This window comes from Palaemon carinicauda, chromosome 17 (assembly GCF_036898095.1).
Source record: "Palaemon carinicauda isolate YSFRI2023 chromosome 17, ASM3689809v2, whole genome shotgun sequence".
Classification (NCBI taxonomy): domain Eukaryota; kingdom Metazoa; phylum Arthropoda; class Malacostraca; order Decapoda; family Palaemonidae; genus Palaemon; species Palaemon carinicauda.
Genome location: NC_090741.1, coordinates 137,589,826 through 137,613,663, shown reverse-complemented (window position 1 = coordinate 137,613,663; position 23,838 = coordinate 137,589,826).

The following is a 23,838-nucleotide window of genomic DNA, read 5'->3' as shown; positions in this document are numbered from 1 at the left end:
CAAAAAAAGTAAACAAATTATATAATTCTGAATTGTTGAACAATATTGGTCATAAGGAAATTATCCAATTTATATAAACCAGCACTAATATTAAAAACATAATCCGACTTTATCTTTATAATATTTGATTCTATAATATTTCTTTTCACAATATCTTTACAGAATAGCAGCTCTTTAGAGTTCTTCCAGTCTATCAAATGATTATATTCATTCATGTGAACGAATAGTGCGTTGGACATATTACCAACTCGAACGTAGTATTTATGTTGATTTAACCTTGTTGCCAGCATTTTACCACTTTGCCCAATATATTTCAAATTACAACCATTACATGGAATTTCATATATGCAGCCTACACTATTACAAGGAGAGTTCTTTATCAAAATACACTTTATAGTACAAGAATTTCTAAAAACAACATTAACCTTAAAACATCTTAAAATTTTTGGTAGACAGAGAAAACTATCAATATACGGCAAAACTAATAAATTATCATGATTAAAAGATGTTACATTGTCAATTGCATATTAAGTTTTTTTGGCTTTTTGTAATGCTACGTCAAATAGGAATTTTGGATACTTCAAATTAAAGGCAATATCATATATTCTTAAAAACTCATCATCTAAAAATTCTGGGCAACAAACTCTAAGAGCTCTCAAAAACATCGAGGAAAAAACAGAGATTTTACTTTAATATGGTGATTAGAATAAAAGTAATGTAAGACGATACATTGGTGTGTTTTCTAAAAACGCTAAACTTAAATCTATTATTATGTCTATGAACATTTACATCTAAAAAGGGCAGAACAGAAATTCTTTCTTCCTCAATTGTAAAATTAATAGAAGGAACCAGTGAGTTTAGTCTATGTAAAAAAAACAGATCCATCTTCATTTAAAGGCCATATACAAAAAATATCATCAACATAGCGAAACCACAAAACTCTTCCCGGCAAAATATTCACTAAAAGTTTTTTCTCAAAAAATTCCATATAAATATTACTTAAAAGAGGTGATAAAGGGATGGGAGCTAATGGTGAGTTTTAGGCATTTTTATCACAGCTCTGTCATATCACAGGGTGGCCTCTGTGTCCTTACACATTCACCTCAGCATTATTCGATGTTGAATAGTTGTCCTCTTCGTCAGGAGTTGAAGAGATGATGTCGGTCTTGAAGGTGGTGAAGTGGGTGTCCACGAGGGCATCGAGTTTGGTCATCAACTTGGTCAAAATACCAACATCGGGCATGGCAGCATCGTGTAAGTGTCGTACTTAAAGGGCACGAAGTTGGTTCACCTCACTTGGAGAGCCATCTGCGGAAGGTTGCAGGCAGGCGATACTGGTAATTTCCCTATTGACAAGTCACACCTTTTGGTCTCCCAGCGGTTGTTGAGAGAGCTTGAAAAATTTTGCTATACAGGCAGTTGATATTGGTAAATACTTCTCCAGGAGGTATGTTTTGAGGTTTTCGTATGCTGCTTGGGTATCCTTTGCTCACAAAGTCATCAGAGATTTTCGGGAAAGTGTCCTTTTTGATCACTGTGAGAATATAGTCTGCCCTAGTGCTTGACTGAGTCACACCCTTGATGCAAAACTGCACTTCAGCATGCTGGCAAGGCTTGTAGCACGGTATGGTACAGAATGTTTTCTATACTTCTTACCTGGTTGAAATGGAGTATCGTTATTTCGTACCATACCCTGAATTTTTTTCCATAACTTACAGTACGGAAAAAATAACGTAGCGTAATTCCGTACTTTTATCGTACCATAAGCTAGCTCAATCTAAATATTAGAAATCCCCTCTTCATGAAAATTTCAAAGTTAACAAATCCAAATCAGCAAGGGACCTTATGTGTGAATGTGTCCATAATCAGTTTTGATAATCATGATAAATATAGTGATGGTGATGATAGTATTAACAACAACAATGGTTATTAATTACTTATGATAGAAATAGTAATAGCTTCTCATGTCTAATTACAATAAAACAATTACCTCTGCTGCTACTAATACTGCTATTGCTACTATTAATACCACAGCCCTCCCTACTAAAAATGATTTAAAAATTCTATAATAGTCATCATAAATAATATTCCTTTGTTTTTGAAATTGACTAAGGGTATCCAAATGAGGCTTCATGAAACATATTTGCCATAAATCTATTCATTTGGGACATGTAATACTATGCATGGAATCTTACTCAAAACATTTCCCAGTATTGTGACCTTTTGCATACTAATTGTTCAAACCATGACACTTTTCCCTCATGAATCTTAGTAAGAAAAGCTAAATATAGAAGAGTCTAATCATCAGTGGAACTTGAACCAACATTTCTTCTTAATGTTCATAATGGTAACGTGTCTCAAAAAAATAGAGATTTTTTTTCAAATAAAACATATTAATTCAAACTGAATATGCATTATCTCCTAGAATCCTAAAGGCATGCATTATAGCATCCTCCACCTATATTTAATTCATTTAAAATATACCTAAATTTCATGAATGTGCATTATACACATTCTTAGGTGACAGACATTGCGATAAATGATATAGCTATCATGCTTATAATATCTTGTTTATGTTTACGTGCGTGGGTATAGAAAGGAAAAGAAAAAATAAATTGTTAATATAAGATCTTTCATCAACAATATGCATGCGCGGGTATGCAAGTTTGTGTGAGTTAGTGTATATGTGGAAAGATGAGAAAAAAAAATATCTTTAAGAACTACAATGTTAGCATACACATATTCATAACAATATGTATCAACCGAATCAAGACTTGTCAGCTTAAAAATACCTGTTTAGTCATACGGTGGATAACAAAGCTAAAAAAAAAGTAGTTTATTTCGGTAAAATCAACAATAAAATACTAACAGAACTGAAATATCTAGCACTCTAACCAAGTAATAGCTTAATAGATATGCCATATCACGTATGGCCAACACAAAATACAATTTTCAGTTTTTATAAGAAAATTTCAGGCGATTTGATTCCGCCATTTTACTTAACCTAGCCATTGTCTGATTTTTATTTTTTTTATCGTTCATTTAAATCTAATTTAAAAGACCCTGTATTGCAGATCATAGTTCTTAAATACTTAAATGGTTCTACCGCATTAATCATTTCTCATTCCAATGATATTTCATCTTTTATCGCAATGTCCTTTCCCATGAGCTATCTTTCTTCTATCCATCTTCAGCCCAACCTTGCGTGATATTTCATGCATTCTGTTAAGCAAGCATTGCAAATCATGTGGTCTATAGATATATATATATATATATATATACATATATATATATATATATATATATTTATTTATATACATATATATGTATATATATATGTATATATATATATATATATATATACATATATATATATATATATATACATATATATATATACACACATATATATATATATATATATACTGTATATATATATATATATATATACATATATATATATACACACACACACATATATATATATATATACATATATATGTATATATATATATATATATATATACATATATATGTATATATATATATATATGTATTATATATATATGTATATATATATATACATATATATATATATATATATATTTATATATATATATATATATATATATTTATATATATATATATATATATATATGAATATATATGTATATATATATATATATATATACATATGTGTATATATATACATATATATATATATATATATATATATTTGACGGAAAAAAAAAGAATCCCCATAGTTACCAAGGTGGCATTCACCTGGTCCTCTGTCTATAACCCCCTATAACCAGATGATGTAAAAAATTGTAAACTTATCTTTCTTTACAAGAAGAATTGTTTCGACAGATGGGTGGATTCACTTTGATATTACGACGATACAGTTACAATAAAATAACAATCTGTTTTTGGTAGACTAAGAGAAACTTTTATGAGAGAGAGAGAGAATAGGAATCCACAATTATATTGTCCTTCGATGAAAGGTTTCTCGAAATATTGTATAATAAATTAAGATGTTTATAAGATTTTACTTTTGACTATATTCAAGTAGTTATTTCAACTTTTTTTTTTTTTTCATATTTGATTTGTTAAACATTTTGTGAATAAAAAATTAATGAAATTGATCTTAGGTAGAACTATATTGAAATGAAATTCCTTACAGAGAGTCATGAAAACAATTACCTAGTGTTTTGTAAATTTACGGATACTCTAGCACTAAGACATGTAACTATTATTTAGTTATCCTTCCAAAGATTTACAGTGTAATAAAAAATTTCTTTTCCTCCTATTTATTGTTACAGCGGACTTCTTTCTAGGCAAAATACTGTACTTTGTTGGGCAAAATTTATTCCGTTATCTTTAACTTCGAATAATATATTCTGTTTTTTGTTTTTATAAGCATACAATACTATACTAAAACTATATAACTATGAAATTACATAAAAAAAAATATACTAACAAAGAAACTATCATTGCACAAACTATTGGGAAACAAAAGTAACTAAATTTTGGATATTCACTGCCAACAACTTTTTTTACCCCATAGATATGTAATGAAATATATGTTTTCCCCAATTGAATGTTCATGGGGAATGACATTATATCTATCTGCCTATCTATCTATCTATTTATTTATCGATCTATCTAATTTTAACAATCACCAATACATACACATTTATACCTATAATACCTAATTCAATTGATGGCAAGAAATTTATGAATTGTTTATTTTAGCATACAAATGGCGTATCATCTCTGTATCAACATTTAACAAACAAGACTTACGGCACAGTGAGTTCATACAATATTTTAATTTCAGCTTATATATAGTTTGTTAACATACAATAAAAAAAATCTAATCCATTATTCGAAAGCAAGTGAAAATCTCAAAATAAAAAAAATCACTATTCCTCTTTTTCTGACAATCCATTCTCAGCATATTTCCTTTTTGAAATCTAATACAAATTTTATAGTGGTTTTCAAGTCATCAATGTTACTTTACAATTACAGTAAACTATCACGGGAAAAATTATCATTATTTTAAACATAGATTTTCCTAATTATACATATATCTAATAGTAGGATTTATGTAAATATCAATTATCCGTTTCCAAACTGAAAATTGTCACGTTACTGTAATTACGTGCATTGTTATCTAATGCATATTAAATTAGGATTAATATTTATTCATAATAGAAATCTGTTTTCTAAGACATAAAATGTCAACGGGGATAGTATACACTAAAACTAAATCTACACACATAATTGATCTCTTTCTCTCTCTCTCTCTCTCTCTCTCTCTCTCTCTCTCTCTCTCTCTCTCTCTCTCTCTCTCTCTCTCTCTCTCTTATACACAAACACAAACACATGCACACACAAACAAACACGCACACACAATGGTATGGAAAACAAGATTACATGAGATTCGTGACAAAGGAAAAAGCACAAATGCGAACAAGGGGAAAGAAAGGGAGATGGAAATGGAGAGGGGAGACGGACAAAGGCCATTTGTCAAGGGTTGGAAAAGAAGAGGGCAGAGGGATTAAAAGGGTTAATTGCAGAATCGAAACTCCTAGAAGCATCTTTGTGAAAACATCGAATCAGAATCAAATCCTGACACCAATCAAGAAAACAGTATCAATTCTAGCATTGGAATTTGGAAAACAAACAAATTTAGCTGGTGCAGAAATACATATCAATTCTTCTTCATACAAGTATTATAATTTAGGAATGGTTCCCAAGATTAGCACGAAAACATTCCTTATGTGTGTGAGTATGTGGCTCAGGTTTCTGAAGAGATATCCATCTTGCTCAAGCCAATGGTAATAACAGAAAATCTAGGAGGTGAAAAAGATAAATATGATATGTCAAAAATATAAGCTAGATCATAACTAAAGGACCAGAGGAATCCTGCAACGAAAACAAGAAAACAACAAGAAAACAACTGCAGAGCAATAATGGACATGGGTATTTAGACTAATATACAAAGTAATTTGACATAAGTTTTCAATATGTTTTTTCTTTTAATATTTCTTTACATATGCAATCAACGTTCACAATTTTACTAACGCACACACACAGACACACATATACATACATAAACATATATATACAGTAAATATATATATATATATATATATATATATATATATATATATATGTATATATATAAATATATATTTACTGTATATATATGTAACTTATAATCTATTAAAAGTAGATTATGCACAGCCAGTGAGTTTATAAACTTATGAATTACACATAAAATCCAAAATTAACTTCATGATATCTCTAATATCGATAAAGTGACTTTTCACTTGGAGCGTTATTGTCGTTTCAAATATTACTGCAGAGTAGATCTTGGCTCTCAATTTCGACTTTGTATTTCCTGTTATCTGCCTCTATACATTCAGAATAAATATATAATCTAACGCAAACACAAACATACTGTATATATATATATATATATATATATATATATATATATATATATATATATATATTTATATATATATATATATATCCTAATGCTTGTATGCCAAATATATGTTTTATACAGTGAGATTAATGACGTTTTTAAAAGTGTAATGCCTGTCAAAAATTGCAGTGCATGATCACTGAAGTATGTCATGAGTGATATGTATAAAGTCTCATAAGATAATGTGTTGAAACCCTACTGGTGACAGTATATTCCCTCAAAGTGGAGAATTCCACAAAATCTATTGAGAGAGACATTACATTTTACTTGCCAAGGGTTGAGCAGTACCACTTCAGTGAACGTAAGGGCCATTGAATATCGTCTGAGAGTAACCGTGCTGTTTATTGTGTATTCACAAACCTTTTTGTAGCAAAGTGAAAAAAAATCCATGTTCCGATGTCTCATTATCCCTTGACCTGAGACATAATTGGTGTCAGGTGTACAAATACGTCTCTTTGAGTATGCTGTGAGCGAATTTGTTCTTTAAGCCGGTGAAATAAAAGTTCAAAAGGAGTGGATATGCGGGAACCAACATAGCAGACACTGTTGCTGCCGGAGATGAAAATGAAGAAGCAGTTTTTTATAGTGATGTCGGTAAAGAATATAGATGAGAACAACAAACGAAGGACTAAGAAAATAGGTTAGATAAGCTGGCTGAATTAATGAACAGATTCTTAGTTGATCAAGAAGAGGAGCGGCGCGCAACCACAGCTTATCCGAAGTATGTGAACGAAGTTCAAATGCAAAACAGTGAAAGTACACATTCACAGCCGAGTGAAAATACGGAAAACATCATAGTTAAAAAATTGCCGGAACTCCAGGCAAGGTTTAGGCCTTTTGATGATCAGCGGCTAAATTAAGGGCTTCAATTGATGAAAGTGATTTTGAGAGACTTTGACGTAGCCACATATGGGATGTCAGAGAGAGAAAAAGCCATTCAAGTCATTAGGTTGCTGAAGATGCTGCGGCAATGGAGACAGTTTAAGAAGTTATTCTTAAAAACAGAAAAAAAAAAACATGTTTAAATGAGAAATACGCCTCACCCCATTCGAGAGAAGGGGACATGAAAGAAAATTACATGCCATGAATTTGGCAAGGGGTTTCCGTTCTTATTTTTGCTACTACGATTTTTCTAGATTGTGATTTGTTTGCTACACGGAGTGCCAATCTCCCAGATTGTGATAAAAAAAATTGTTTGTAAATATATTACCATATCAATGAACCCCTATTTATGTGGTTATTTTTTCACTGACAATAGCTATTTAGCAGACTTAGTGATAGGGATACATAAAATTCTAGACAGTTTGTCAGAAGAAAAAATGACTGAGAATAACTGCCCAGATTCCAAGAAAGGGGCAGACATGAGAGGCACTCACCAACCGTCAAAGCTTGAGAGGGGAGAACGTAGTTAGCAGGTGAACGGAGTTTTCAGATATAAGCAGTGTTGGGGGAGAGAGGCACCAACAAGTGGAGTGACCCACCCAAGGATCACCTTGTTTTACACTTGTCACCCTACGGTCCTGTATCCTGAGAGTCCCTAACAAAATACGCCGAGGGCAAGCAGAATGTGGCACAAGCACAACCCTCCCCTAATATCCAAGGAAAAGGAAACAGAGGAAGGGGAGAGACTAGGGACATCGATGCCAGCCCCCCCCCCCCCCCTCCCGCCCACCCTTCCCCCAGGCTCCCCCAGGCATGACATCAAAAGCAGCAACCGAGGGAGCGGTGAGAGTGACTACGAAGCACTTGGTGGAGTAGGCACTGGGACCTCCCATGGTACCCTCGACCTCACCTCCGCTGCACTAGGGGCAGGAGCAAGGGGCAGCGGTATTACAAGCCAGGTCATTGGTACGTGCCCCACATATCCTAATGGGCGGCTAGGAATGTTAGCAGTCAGGAGTGACCTACCAGATAAGTGTATTCGAGCGCTGATCGAAAAAAGAGCCAGCGTTTCGCTCATTGAAAAAGAATTGTCCTTAAACCCACTACAGTCAGCGGAATCCATCATCCTCGACACGCCAGAAAGAAATAAACTACATGTAAGGCATACAACTATCGTCAACTTGAAGCTGGGATCTGTGAAGTTTACACATGACTTTTCTGTCTTGCCCACGTTGGGAATTCCAGGAATCGAGGCTATACTAAGTTTAGATTCTATTATAAGTAATCAAATATACATTTCCAGGGGGAAAAATTAGAATAATGGTAAAAGCAGGAAGGTGCATATTGCCGACAGAAAGTCATGTAAGAGTAAGTGCTTGTGCTGGGAAGGAGAGACAATTAAGTAAGGAAACATCTGTACCTAAAAGAGAAAATCTATTGCCTGCCCAGACAATTACGAGCATATCAGTGACCCCATGTCAACCTCTCCTGGAAGGAACTAAGGTCGTAGTTAAACCACATGATAAAATGGTACCCATATTCTCAAAGGACTAGACAAAAACAAAAAAGAACAGAGCTGATATAACGATAGTTAATTTGTCAAATAAAGGAGTTGTGTTAGGAAGTGATTCTGTGTGAATTAGAGTTATGTGAGATTGCTAATATTGGGATCTTGGGGCAGTAACTTCACCCTGCACAGACAAACGCTCTCAGATCTTCATTATGCAACCTGTAGTTAGTAACATTGATAATAATTATTTCGATGTGATTCCAATTGGTGGCGAGCCACTTGGGAAGATTGATCGATTTCCCTTTAGCATTCAAAATGGGCAGGCTAGCTGATCAAGTCAGGGCCTTATAGGGTCCACATTCCTTTCTAGGGGGATATAGAAAGGGAAATTAGTAAATTAAGTGAACAAGGGATAATCAAGGCGAGCAAATATTATTGGGCTTCTCCAATTGTAGATGTTAGGAAAAAGGATGCCTCGGTAAGAATGTGTGTTGATTATAGAAAGTTGAATGCAGTCACTAAGAATAATGCATTTCCATTGCCCTTGATCGATGAATTACTCGTGAAGGTACGGGATGGTAAATATTTTACAACTATTGATTTAAAATCTGCATACTATCAAACACCCATTCAGGAAGACAGTAAACGTAAAAACGGCATTTATTGCTAATGATCAACTATTTCAGTTTAATTTTCTTCCTTTCGGTGTTAAAAATTCTCCTAGTCATTTTTCTAGAGCAATGATGGCGGTTTTGTCGCCCTTAACTGGCAATAATATTCTTGTTTATTTAGATGATATCATAATTACAGGGAAAACGGCCGAAGAAAATAATAATAATATTTGTAAAGTTTCAGAAACATTGCGAAGTAATGGTATGATAATAAATTTGTCAACGTGCAAATTTTCTCTAAACAGGTAGAAGTTTTAGGTCAATAATACCCCAAAAAGGTATCCAGCCCTGCCCCAGTAAAGTAGAAGCTATTAGAGATTTTCCCAGGCCAAGTACCCCTAAGGAAGTAACTGGGTTCCTTGGCCTTGCTGGGGGATTACCATAAATTCATAAGAGGTTTTGGAGAGATAGCGAGACCCTTAGATGCTTTAAATAAACAAAAAGTAATAAATTTGGGAGTGGGAGAAGAAAGAGCCCTTAACCATATGAAAGCTGCCTTAACAAAGAATGACTTATTCGCATATCCTAGATTTCATTGACCATTTTTAGTGACAACAGATGCGAGTAGCGTATCTATTAATGGCATAATTTCTCAACGATATGATAAAGGTAGGGAGCAACACATTTGTTTTGTTTCCAGGTCATTAAAAGGGAAAGAAAAGAATTATAGTACCCTCGATCAAGGGGGCATTGGCTATTCTTTGGGTTCTAGAGAGGTATCGGTTCTTTTTATAAGGTCAGCCGATTGAGTTGCAAAAGGTGACTCGACGTCTACACAAGCAAGAGAGATTGAAAGATTTCTAGAGATTAACATAATGGGATTTGACCACATGAAAAGTAAAGCTAACAAGGTAGCTGATGCCCTCTCTAAAGGGGCAGTAATAGGTGTAACGACTAGGGCACAAAAGAGGAACGGAGAACGAAACCAAAATATTGAAGGCGTTCATTAGAATAAAAAACGGTTTGTGAATTCCCGCAAGGAGCAATCAAAATAAGAGATCTGCAAGCGAGAGAGAGAGAGAGAGAGAGAGAGAGAGAGAGAGAGAGGAGAGAGAGAGGAGAGAGAGAGAGAGAGAGAGGTGAGCGTGAATACGTGTGGGGTGAATGAGTTTCTATGTTGTTGGAGGTGGGATGGACTTAGGATGTTGGCACATAAAGAAAGTCAGAAAGGGACAGAGAAAAGAGGAAGGGATGAATGAGTATGAGCAGTAATTAAAGGGGAATCAGAGGGTTGTCCATCATTTCTGACAGTGCCTCGTGAGAATTTATTTTTTATAGAGAACGATATTTTATATTGTGCTTAAGAGAAGAGGGGAATGGAATTTTGTGCACGGGTAGTTCTACCTCCTTCTTTAATTAATCGAGCCATCCACATTATACATGCAAGTCCATATGCAGGGCATTTAATGATTGATAAAATGTTAAGGAGAGCTCGTGAATCCTTATTTTGGTTGGGAATAAAAACATCTATAGAAAATTATAGAAAATGTTGTCATTCATGTAACTGTTTCAAAGAACATGAAAACACGGCACCCAAGACCTGAAAGTAGCCAGTGATTCATAATAAATTTCATAGGGTACATGTGGATGTGGTAAGACCAGTTCCTACTGGTATAACACAACATAAGTAAATATGTGTAATTGTGGATGCATTTACTCGTTACACTCATACTTAGGTAATGTTGGATAAATCAGCAAATTCATTGGCCTAGGTTTGTTTGCCCGAAAATTGGGATAAGTGATAATGGTCTCAAGTTTATAAATAAGGTGGTGAAATCGGTCACGGACTTGATGAAAATTGAACACTTTTCAGTGGAGGCATTCAGCCATTCAGCTAATGGCTTAATTCACATAATAGGGAAGTAGTGCAAATTTTACGTTACTTAGTATCTGATAATCCTTTTCATTGGCACGCCATGCTTCCTACAGCTGAGCTAGCTTTGAACATTGCTAATAATGCCTGCTCAGGGACATGTCTTTCTTTTTAGTGTATGGACAGGATCCTGTGTTACCATATAAGGTTCTGATTAATTTGCAACAGTTGCAAGATTATTGAACTGACCAATACCATGTCTACTTACTAAATCATTTAAGGCGAGGAATGAACACCACTGAAACGTTTTTGAAAGAGATAATGAAAACTACATCTCAAAGTACGATGGTCGGTTCAAAACTGCACTGGTAAAACTATTTGAGGGCGATCGTAGGTATTTGAAACAATTACAAATTAGGAAACACAAACTAGAGCTAGGGTAGTTTGGTCCATACCGAGTAAAGATTGTTAAATCCACCACAGTAAGGAATACAAAGCATTATCAATGGCACAGTGTCTTACATCATCAGGCACACATACATATGGTGCTGGAAGAGGTACTTCTCAAAAGTGTCAATGAGAGTGTACTTCCTTTCCCCTGCATATGTGACATTCCATGAGTTGATGAGTAGGAAATATTCTTTGCTGTTGTTGCTGTTGTTTGAACAGACCTCATTTCTTTTTTTTAATGAGATGTAAATAAACTTGATGGTAATACTGTGTTCTTATGTTGGTGCAAAATGTAGAAGTAAAGTACTGTAAAAAAAATTGCTGAGTGTAGCAATCCGTATAACATACTATTGAGTGAACCTAAAAACAAATAGAGAGGTTAAATAAATCAGAGGTGATCCGTCAGGAGGATACTGTATTATTTATGTATTATATGATTCCTGGTTGCTGGGACCACACAGGTTCCAGAAGAGCGAGTGGCTATATATTTAAAGTTCGGCCTCGAGGAAAGGCAGTGTTGGAGAAGATTTAGATGTGAATACCTTAAACTTAGAATTAAAAGAGAAGGGCGGGAAACTGAATGATTATCTCGGGAAATGGGCTAGTGGCCACCGATTGATAGTTACAAGTACAAGTGTGGTAGTGATTTGAAAAATGGCGACGCGGTGGTGTCGAGTTTTGTTGCGAGATTGGGCCGTAAACCCGTACAAGTAAAATCGAAGGATGAAGGAATATATAATCCTACCCCTATCACGCCCAAAAGGCCATTATTGCCTGCAACCAGAGGGAGATTAATGATGAGGTTTGGTAATATCGAAATTTACAGGTTTTTTTTCATATACCTTCAGAATTCTGTATTTTAGTTGCGGAGGTCATAAGAAGGAATGAGTTAAATAATTTTATACACTGTATATTGAGTACAATTTTACATGCAATATTTATTTATTTATTTATTTTTTTTTTTGAAGAGGTCTGTTATTTTTTCGGAGTGATAGCTATGTACATATTTTATGTTGCATTTTTGCCTAGTACATGACATGCCCTATTCGTGGAGTGAGGAATTTTTTTTTTTTTTTTTTGTGGAGGGGGGGGGGGGTTAATGTCCTAATACTAGTATGCAAATTATGTGTTTTATACAATAAGATTAATGGCCTTTTTAAGAGTACCATGACTGTCAAAAAATGTAGTGCGCGATCACTGAACTCGATTGTAAGTGACGTGTACAAAGTCTATTAAGGTAATGTGTTGAAAGTCTATTGGTGATAGTATATTCCTTCACAGTGGACAATTTCCAAAAATCTAACACTGCAGCATATTGACAGAGACACATTGCATTTTACTTGCCGAGGGTTAAGAAGTACCACTCGAGGAAACATAGGAGCAAGTAGGTACTCGTCTGAGAGTAACCGCGCTCTGTATAATGTATTCACAAACCTTTTTGTAATAATCTGAAGAAAACCCATGTTCCGATGTCTCATTATTCGTTGGCATGGGACATGTATATATATATATATATATATATATATATATATATATATGTGTGCGTGTGTGTGTGTATATATATATATATATATATATATATATATATATATGTGTGTGTGTATATATTATATATATATATATATATATATATATATATGACATTTACGTATTCATTTCCATCATAGGATAGTATTTGTTATGAGAGTGACCAAATAAACAAATATTTAGGAGAGTAATTAATATATCGTCCTGAATTATCGTAAATTATGTTGGAATAATCTTTTTTTCTAAAAGATTACTATCTGGGGTAGATACAATATAAAATCTTTACTGCTCAAATGGCTCTAGACCATATTATTGTGGATTTACTTAAGACCAAAGAATCAGTCCCAATTGTTTTTCCGATATACATATATTCTGGAATTTAGATCCCTAGTAGGTTTAAGGTAATTTACGGATATAAACTGCGGTGATTTGTTTTCTTTTCCGTCCAATATTTCCTTTTTTTAACATGATTTTCCCACTTAAGAGAAGATGCGTTAAAAAAACGGGCGAGTCCTACCCTCTTAATCTTTATTGCAATTAATGTCTTCAATTTGTTTCAGAAATATATTGTACCTTGAGGAATAACATGGGAATCTGGAATGAGATATTTTGCGATATAATTAGCAAAGTGACTGCACAAGGTATTTTCTTTGTATGTGTTTTAGTTTAGGAGATTTTTACAAATATATTGTGCGAACAAACCAACATTCAGTAAAAATATATTACTAAAGATTTTTTTTTCAAGTTTTATATACTGTATATGTCCTTTGAAAACTACCATTATTCATTGCCAGGTTCAAATAAAAAGAAGAATGAGTAAGAAAAAAATCAGAATTCAGAATTTTCATAAAGATTGTTTTTCTATTATTCAATTAATATACCATGTTTAAAGTTGAATCCTAACAAAACTCAAAGTATGATTGTAAGTAGGTCAAGGACGGTGGCTCCTCAACATCCGGATCTCAGTATTGGTAATGTTTATTTAAATATGTATGACTCTTTCAAAATTTTAGGTGTGATTCTCGACAGTAAATTTACTTTTGAGAAACATATAAGGTCTGTGTCTTCTTCAATTGCACAAAAAATAGGCTTATTGAGAAAGTCTTTCTAGATTTTCGGCGATCAATCTATTCTGAAGAAGTGTTTTAATTCTTTCACTCTACCTTGTTTTGAGTATTGTTCTCCTGTCTGGTCTTCAGCTGCTGATTCTCATCTTAATTTGTTGGACAGAAACTTACGGTCTATTAAATTTGTTATTCCTTATCTAGATATTAATCTCTGGCACCGTCGTTCAATTAGTTCATTATGCATGTTGCATAAGATTTTTCATAACTCTGACCATCCTTTACATTCAGATCTCCCTGGACAATTCTATCCTGTTCATAATACTAGGCAGGTAGTTAATTCTAATAGCCAGGCCTTCTCCATCACGAGGCTCAATACTACGCAGTACTCTAGAAGTTTTATTCCAGCTGTTACCAAGTTGTGGAATGACCTTCCTAATCGGGTGGTTGAATCAGTAGAACTTCAAAAGTTCAAAGTTGGAGCAAATGCTTTTTTGTTGACCAGGCGGACATGAGTCTTTTTATAGTGTATTTATGACATATTTGTTTTTGATGTTGTTAATAGTTTATATATGACATGTCTGTTTTGACGTTGTTACTTATTTTAGAATGATTTATTGTTAATTTGTTCTCTTCATTTATTTATTTCCTTATTTCCTTCCCTCACTGGGCTATTTTTCCCTGTTGCAGCCACTGGGCTTATAGCATCTTGCCTTTCCAACTAGGGTTGTAGCTTGGATAATAATAATAATAATAATAATAATAATAATAATAATAAGCTTTCTTAGATATGAGACATCAACATCTAAAAGTTTGTCTCATGACCAAAGAAATTCCCAGATATTCAGTAGAAGATATTTCTTCATTGCTTCATGTTTTATTTCTTTTAATTCGTCAATATTTTATGCCTTACATTGGGTGATTTTCTCCCCATAAGTACATAAATAATAACCCAAATATACATACGTAAAAATATACACGCGTAAACAAACATACACTCAAACACAAAGGCACACAAAGACTTAGGAAAGGAGCTCAATATCTAGCAGTGTCAACTCTCTCGAACATCACCGTAATGTTTCACGATACAGGAGCAGAAGTAAAGGGACTAACATACATAATAAGATGACTATTTATAAAAACTGAGTAGTTATGACAATAGTATATCAATAGAAATATTTTATCTATTTTGCATTTTTTTTCTGCGAACAGACGAGAGGTATGTCAAATGATAATAATAGTTATCATGCATATCATGAGGAATATGTTAAAAAGGGTCCACAATATAGACATACAATTGCTGATTTTGGGGCTAATGGATGATATGAGGATAAAGGGGAATACATAACTAGTATTGCATATGCTGTATTTGCATATATAATTAAAACCATTGCTAGTTTGCAAGTTTATATCTACCTCTGGAATAAGAATATTCAACGAACAGTGAACTTCCAGTTTATACCTACCAATGTCCTGCCAGCGGGTAGACTTTACAATAAATATCCCTGATGCAAATATGCAAAATGAATATATCTTTTTTTCCAAATATCAAAATTGTATACCTAACTCACGCCTCGTACCTCTGCTATAAGAGGTTCATTTATAACAGTGCTCGGACACTTTATAATGAGGTGACGGTCATGTTAGTAAAATACCTCTGTAAAAGGAGGAATGTGTTTCTGGTAGAGGAGAGAGAGAGAGGAGAGAGAGAGAGAGAGAGAGAGAGAGAGAGAGAGAGAGAGAGAGAGAGAGAGAGAGATATTCGTATAAGTTCGTATGCGAGCACTTAAAGGGGAGGTTTTAATGTTGACTGCAACCTGCCACACTGCTTTGATCTTCATGTGCACGTGCTTGGGTTAAAGAGAGTTATTGCCTGTGTGGGAGGGTGTGTGGGTGTGAAAATGTGTGGGTGTATGTGAATATGTATGTGTATGTGGTAAGAAAGACGTCCTTCATTAGAACCTAATTTGAATGCGTGAAGATGCGAAGGTAAGGCAGAAAGGTCAATAGGATTGGAGAAGAGAGAGGAATAAAGAAAAAGGGTTTCGTGTGCATGAAGACGATGTTTATAGTTACCCTCTCCGATCATTTGGAGCATTTTGGAACCTTTTTTTCTAAAAGGAAATACAAAGCATTGATATTCTTTATCAAAATTGGTTTTACATTAGAATTATCATGGAACATATACCCGACAGGAAAATATTCCATAATGATGCCTCATTTATGGTAAATGAAGTATACGGTAATGAAATGTGATAATTTCTTATTTGCAAATATTTTTACCAGTATCAAATGAATATAAATCTAATCACTAGAGATATCCAGAATTGATATTAAAGTAAAATAACGACAATAATACATTAGATCAGTGTCTTCTTCAATTGTACCCAAAAGTGGCTTATTTAGAAAGTTTATTGAGATATTCGGTGATCAATATGTTTGCAAAAAGTGTTTTAATTCCTTCATTCTAACTTGTGTCGAGTATTGATCTGCTGTCTGATCTCAAGCTGCAAAATTTCAAAATTATTTATTGGACTGGAAAATACGGTCTATTACCTCCCTTATTTCTTATATGGATATTAATATCTGTCACTATAGTTCAATTAGTTTTTTATGCATGGTGAATAAGATTTTTCATAATTCTGATCAATCCTTATATTCAGATCTCCCAGTACAGTTATATGCTGATCTTAATTTTAGGCATGACGTTAATTCTAATAGCCAGGCATTTCCATCAAGAGGCTAATTACTATAAAATATTCTATTAGTTTAATTCCACTTGCGTCCAAGGTGTGTTATGATCTTCCTAATCGGGTAGTTGAATTGATAAATCTTCAAAAGTTCAAACTTACAGCAAATGGTTTTTATGTTGAATATGCTGACATAGGCATTTTCAAAGTCTATAAATTAAATATCTGTTTGAATGTTATTACTGTTTTTGAAATATTTTATTTATTTTTTTCATTATTTTTCCTATCGTTTATCTATCTCCTAATTTCCTTTCCTTAATGTCCTAATTATACTCGTAAGAGCCCTCGGGCTTATAGCATATTCCTTTCGAAGTTAGGGTTGTAGCTTAACAAGTAATAATAATAATAATAATAAAAATAATACAATAAAAATAACTCCATTCATTTCTTCTTATAACCTCTGCAACTAAAACACCAAAACACTAATATAGCAAAAAAAAAAACAAAACAAAAAATCACATCGTCAGAATTATACCTCATCAAAAACCTAACTCTGATTACGGGCAATACGGGGTTTTTAGGCGGGGCAGGGGTATAAATAGTTATTCCTTCATCCCTCAATTTTATTTATTCGGGTTTACGCCACAATTTAGCAACGCAACTCACCACCACCTTTAAGCCATTTATTTGAAATCACTACTACGCCTACACTTTCTACTATCAACCCGTGGCCACTACATGTTTTCCCAAGAAAATTTTTCATCTCGCCCTTCTCTTATAACATTAATTATAAGGTATTTACATCTGCACATTCTCTAACACTCCCTATCCTCAGGGCTGAACTTTAATCCTGCAACCACTTACCATTCTGGAACCACCCCGGCACCAGCAACCAAGAATCATATAAATACATGAACAATACAGCATCCGCCTGAGGGATCTCACCTGATCTGTTTAACCTCTGATTTTCTTTGGGTTCACTCAACAGTAAGTCACACATATTGCCACACTAAGCAAAATTACCACAAAACTTTACGTAAACGTTAAGCATCAACATAAGAACACATTGTTATCATCAAGTTTATTCAAAACACGTCAAAAGAAGAAATGAGGTCTGTTAAAAAAAAAAATCAACTCATCAACTCGAGGAATGTCACGTATGCAGGGGTAAGAGGGAACATTCTGATTGACACTTTTGAAAACTACCTCTTCAGGCACCACATGTATGCGTGCCTGATGATGTTTAGACACTGCCCCATCAATAATGCTTTGTATCACCACAATATTAGGTTTATCTATGTTTATTCAGTGCTGACCTCAATAAGCTGGCTCTTTTTTTAGTTTCCTAGCTTGTAATCGTTTCAAATACACACGATTGCCCACAAATACTTTTACCCGTGTGGTTTTGAACCGACCATCATACTTTGAGCTGTGTTTTCCATTAGCTCTTTGAAAAGAAAACCTTTTAGTAGTTTTCTTTAATCTCCTCAATAAATTTATCAAATATACTCGATATTGCTCAGATGGATAATTTGGTAATTGTTGCGAATTAATGAGGACCGTATATGGTAACACAGGATCCTGTCCAAACACTAAAAAGAAAAGCACGTCACTGGACGAAGCGTTATATGCAATGGTCAAAGTTAGCTCAGCTGTAGGAAGCATGGCGTGCCAATGAAGAGAATTATCAGATACTAAGTAACGTAAAATTTGCACTGCTTCACTATTATGTGAATTAAGCCATTAGCTGAAGGGCTGACTGCCTCCACTGAGAAGTGTTCAATTTTCATCAAGTCCGTGACCGATTTCACCACCTTATTTATAAACTTGAGACCATTATCACTTATCCCAATTTTTGGGCAACCAAACCTAGTAATGAATGAGCACAGCGCCTGGGGTAATGAACTCGCCGACTTATCCAACATTGCGTAAGTATGATTGTACCAAGTAAATGCATCCACAAATACACATATATACTTATGTTATGTTAAACCAGTAGGAAATGGTCCTACCACATCCATATGCACCCTATAAAATTTAATAGGAATCACAGGCCTTCTTTTGGCTACTGGTACAGTGTTTTAATGTTCTTTGAAACAGCTATAAGCAAGACAACATTTAATATAATTTTCTATAGATTCTTTAATTCCTAGCCAAAAGAAGGATTCACGTGCTATCCCTAATATTCTATCAATCCCTAAATGACCTGCATATGGACTTGCATGTAAAATGTGAATGGCTCGATTAATTGTAGAGGGAGGAAGAACTCCCCGTGCACAAAATTCCCTCCCCCCTTTTTGTAAGCAAAGTATAAGATATCATTTTCTATAAAAAAAATTCTTACGAGGCACCTTCAGAAATGACGGATAACTCTTCGATTCCCCTTTAATCACTACTATCACTTTTTCCATCATTCCCATTTTTTTCTCTCCCTCTCTGACTTCTTTTATGCCACAGCCTCCCGAGACAATCACATCTGCATCATCAGGGCATTCATTCTGGACACCTTTTATCATGTCCTTAGCCACCCACAGATATTCACCTTCACCGCTCATATCTCTCTCTCTCTCTCTCTCTCTCTCTCTCTCTCTCTCTCTCTCTCAGAACAGTAACTCCTCTCTATCTCTCACCCAGTATTCTGATTGTTCCTAGGGGGAATTCACATCCTGTTCTCTATTTTTTCTATTTTGATGGTTGTCTTCAATATCCTGGTTACGTTCTTCGTTCCTCTTTTGTGCCCTACTTCTCACTCCAATTACTACACCTCTAGAGAGCGGATCAGCTACCTTGTTAGCTTTACCTTCTATGTGATGAAAACCCTTTATATTAAAGTATAACAATCTCTCAATCCAGCTCGCTTGTCAAGGGGTCAAATCTGCTGTGAAAAAGAGGTCACATAACTTTGCAACTCAATCGGCTGACCAAACAAAAAGAACCGATGCCTCTCTAGAACCAAAAGAATAGCCAAAGCCTCTCAATCGAATGTACTTGACTTCTTTTCTGCCCCTTTAATGCCAGGGAAGCTAAACAAATGGGTCGCTCTCCTCCTTTATCATCTTGTGAGAAACTACGCTACCAATAGTTACACTACTTGCATCGGCTGTCACTAAAAACGGGCAATCAAATCTAGGATATTCGAGAAAGTCATTGCTAGTTAAGGCAGTTTTCAAATGGTTAAAGGCCCTTTCTTTCTCCACTACCAAAATTTATTACTTTATGTTTCTTTAAAACGTTTAAGGGTCTCACTATCTTTCTAAAACCCTCTTATGAACTTACGGTAATACCCCGGCGAGCACAAGTAACCCAGTTACTTCCTTAGGGTTACTTGGCCTGGGGAAATCTCTTATAGCCTCTACTTTACTGGGGGCAGGTTTGGATACCATCTAGGGTTATTATGTGACCTAAAATTTTTACCTGATTACAGAAAAAGTTGCACTTTGACAAATATATTTTCATACCATTACGTCGCAATGCTTCTAAAAACTTTTGCGAATATTATTATTCTGTTCTTCGACCGCTTTCCCCTATAATCATGATAACGTCTAAATAACAAAGAACATCACGGCTAGTTAAGGGAGACAAAACCACCTTCATTTCTGTAGTTAAATGACTTGGAGTGTTTTTAAACACCAAAAATAAAATAAAACTAAAATGGTTGATTGTTAGCTATAAATGCCATTTTACATCTACTGTCTTACTCAATGAGTACTTGATAGTATCCTAATTTTAAGATCCATAATTGTAAAATATTTTACTATCCCATAACTTCACAAGATAATTTTTCGATCAAGGTCAATGGAAATGCAATATCTTTAGTCACTGCAATCAACTTTTCATAATCAAACACACAATCTTACTGAAGCCATCCTTTTTCCTAACAGCTAAACTTGGAAAAGCCCAGGGGGATTCGCTCTTGCGATTATCCCTTGTTCCCTCAATTTACTAATTTCCCTCTCAATTTCTCCCTGGATATGAATGGGTGCGGTTTAAGGCTTGCCCAGTTTCAATGGTAAAGGTAAATCGATCAATCCTGCCGGGTGGCTCATCTCCAATTGTAATTACCTCGGAATAATTATTGAAAAAGTCACTAACTGCAAGTTGATTTCTGACGGACATAGTCTTTCCCGCTTGCATAATCAAGTTTTGAGTCCGTTCGTTTGTGCGGGCTGGAGTTGTGGTTTCCAACATCTCATTATTAGCAATTTCACATAACTCTAATTCACACATAAAATCACTTTTTAACACATCTCTTTTCTTTGACAAATCAACTATCGTTATATCAGCTCTGTTACCTTTCACTTCCGATAAGCACTCTATAGTTACATGCTAACAATTGTGATGGGGTTTAACAATGAGCTTGGCTCTTCCGGGAGAAGGCGACACAGGGTCACTGATATGCATTGTAAGTGGCTGGGGAGACAACACTTATCCTCTCTCAGGTACAGCTGTTTCCTTATCTGAATGTTTTTTCCTAGCCTACACAAGCTCCTAATCCCTCATGACTTATTATCGGCAAAATACCCCATCCTGCTTTTACTGTTATTGTATCTTTTCCTGCAAAAAATCATATTTGATTACTAGAAATGAAATCTAATCCTAAATAGCCTTGATTTCTGGAATTCCCAAGGTGGGCAAGACAAAAAATTCATATGTAATCTTCACAGATCCCACCTTAAAGTTGAAGATCCTTGTATGGTTTATGCATATTTTATTTCTCATTGGCTTGTCAAGGACGAGGGATGCTGCTTACTGTGGTAGGTTTGAGGAGAATCTTTTTTCAATCAGTGAAACCGCTGGTTACTATGTTGATCAGCGCTTGAATTGATTTGTCTGGCAGGTCAATCATAACAGCTAACATTCCTAGTCGGCCACTACGATTTATGGGGCTTCGGGCAAATGACCTGAGCAGCAATGCTGCTGCTCCTTAGTGCTGCGAGGGTGAGCTGTGGGTACTGATGGAAGTCCCAGTGCCTGCTCTAAGTCTGTCTTTGTTACTCTCATCGCTGCCTCGGCTGCTGCTTCTGATGTCATGCGAGTGGTATTGATCTCCCTCGTCCCCCCCATCCTCTGCTTTCCTTTCCTCGGATGTTGAGCGGAAGGAGGTGTAAGTGTGCCAGAGCCCGCCCTCCCTCGGCGTTTTTTGCTAGACACTCTCGAGATAGATGACCGTTGGCCTGACAAGAGTAATAGCAGGGGGATCCTTTGGGTTGGGTACTCCACTCATCAGTGCCCCTCTCCCCCAAACTGCCAGCATCTGAAGATTTCTTCTTACTTTCTGATTATGTGCTCTCGCTTACTGAAGAAATTTATTTCTATTTGAGCACGATGTTGAGTTGATATTTATCCATATTGACTCATTATGGGTAACTTGAATGAATTACTATTAATTGTGTCACATGGTGGGCCGGGAAGTAGGGGAACACTCGCTGGTAAGAGACTGATGTCTCGCCAAGTAAATCCTGAACTGCAGATTAGCAGTTAGGTTTCAAACTTTATTTATGGCCTCTCGTAGTATGATTGGAACCGACCTGGCCTTTCATTAAAAATGGCTAGGGTTCAATACCAAGTATGAGGTAGAAAATTTATTTCTATTTCAGCACGATGTTCTATTGATATTTATCCACATTGAATCACTAGGGGTATTTTGAATGAATTACTATCAATTTTGTCACGTGGTGGGCCGGAAAATCGGGGAAAACTCACTGATAAGAGACTGATGTCTCTCCAGGTAAATCCTTTATCTGCAAATTAGCAGTTAGGTTCCGACTTCTTTTATGACCTCTCATGGAATGGTTGAAACTGACCTGGCCTTTCCTTAGATGGGGCCAGGTTCGATCCTAAGTAGGAGGTAGAAATTTATTTCTATCTGAGCAGGATGTTCTGTTAATATTTATCCATATTGACTCATTAGGGGTAATTTGAATGAATTACAATCAATTGTGTCACGTGGTGGGCAGGGAAGTAGGGGAAAAACTCGCTGGTAGGAGACTGATGTCTCGCCAGGTAAATCCTGAACTCCAGATTACCAGTAAGGTTCCGACTTCTTTTATGGCCTCTCCGTGGATTAGTTGGAACTGACCTGGCCTTTCATTAGAAGGGGCTAGGGTTCGATCCCAGATGTGAGGTAGAAATTTATTTCTATTTGAGCAACATGTTATGGTGGTATTTATCCATATATATATATATATATATAGATAGGTATATATATATATATATATATAGATATATATATATATATATATATATGTATATATATATATATATATAAGGGGTTAAGGGTCGTGCATGCATTTGAATGCAAATATATATATATATATATATATATTTATATATATATATATATATATATATATATATACAGTATCTATATATATATATATATATACGTATATGTACATATATATATATATATATATATGTATATATATATATATATATATATACATATATATATATATATATATATTCATACATACATATACGTATATATATATATATATATATATATATATATATATATATATCTCTTACTAGAGCAAGATTATGTACTTCGTTTAGAAATAGAAAAATCTCGACTCTTGACGAACGTTTTACCACAATGAAGAAGAGGTTTCCCGCATGTTAAAAACATTTCTGGGTGATTTTCAAAGTTGGTATATAACACTTTAGCTTTTTCATAATTTTAGTTGTTCACAGCAGAGATTGAAAGTTTTGTTGGAATGGGTTGAACCA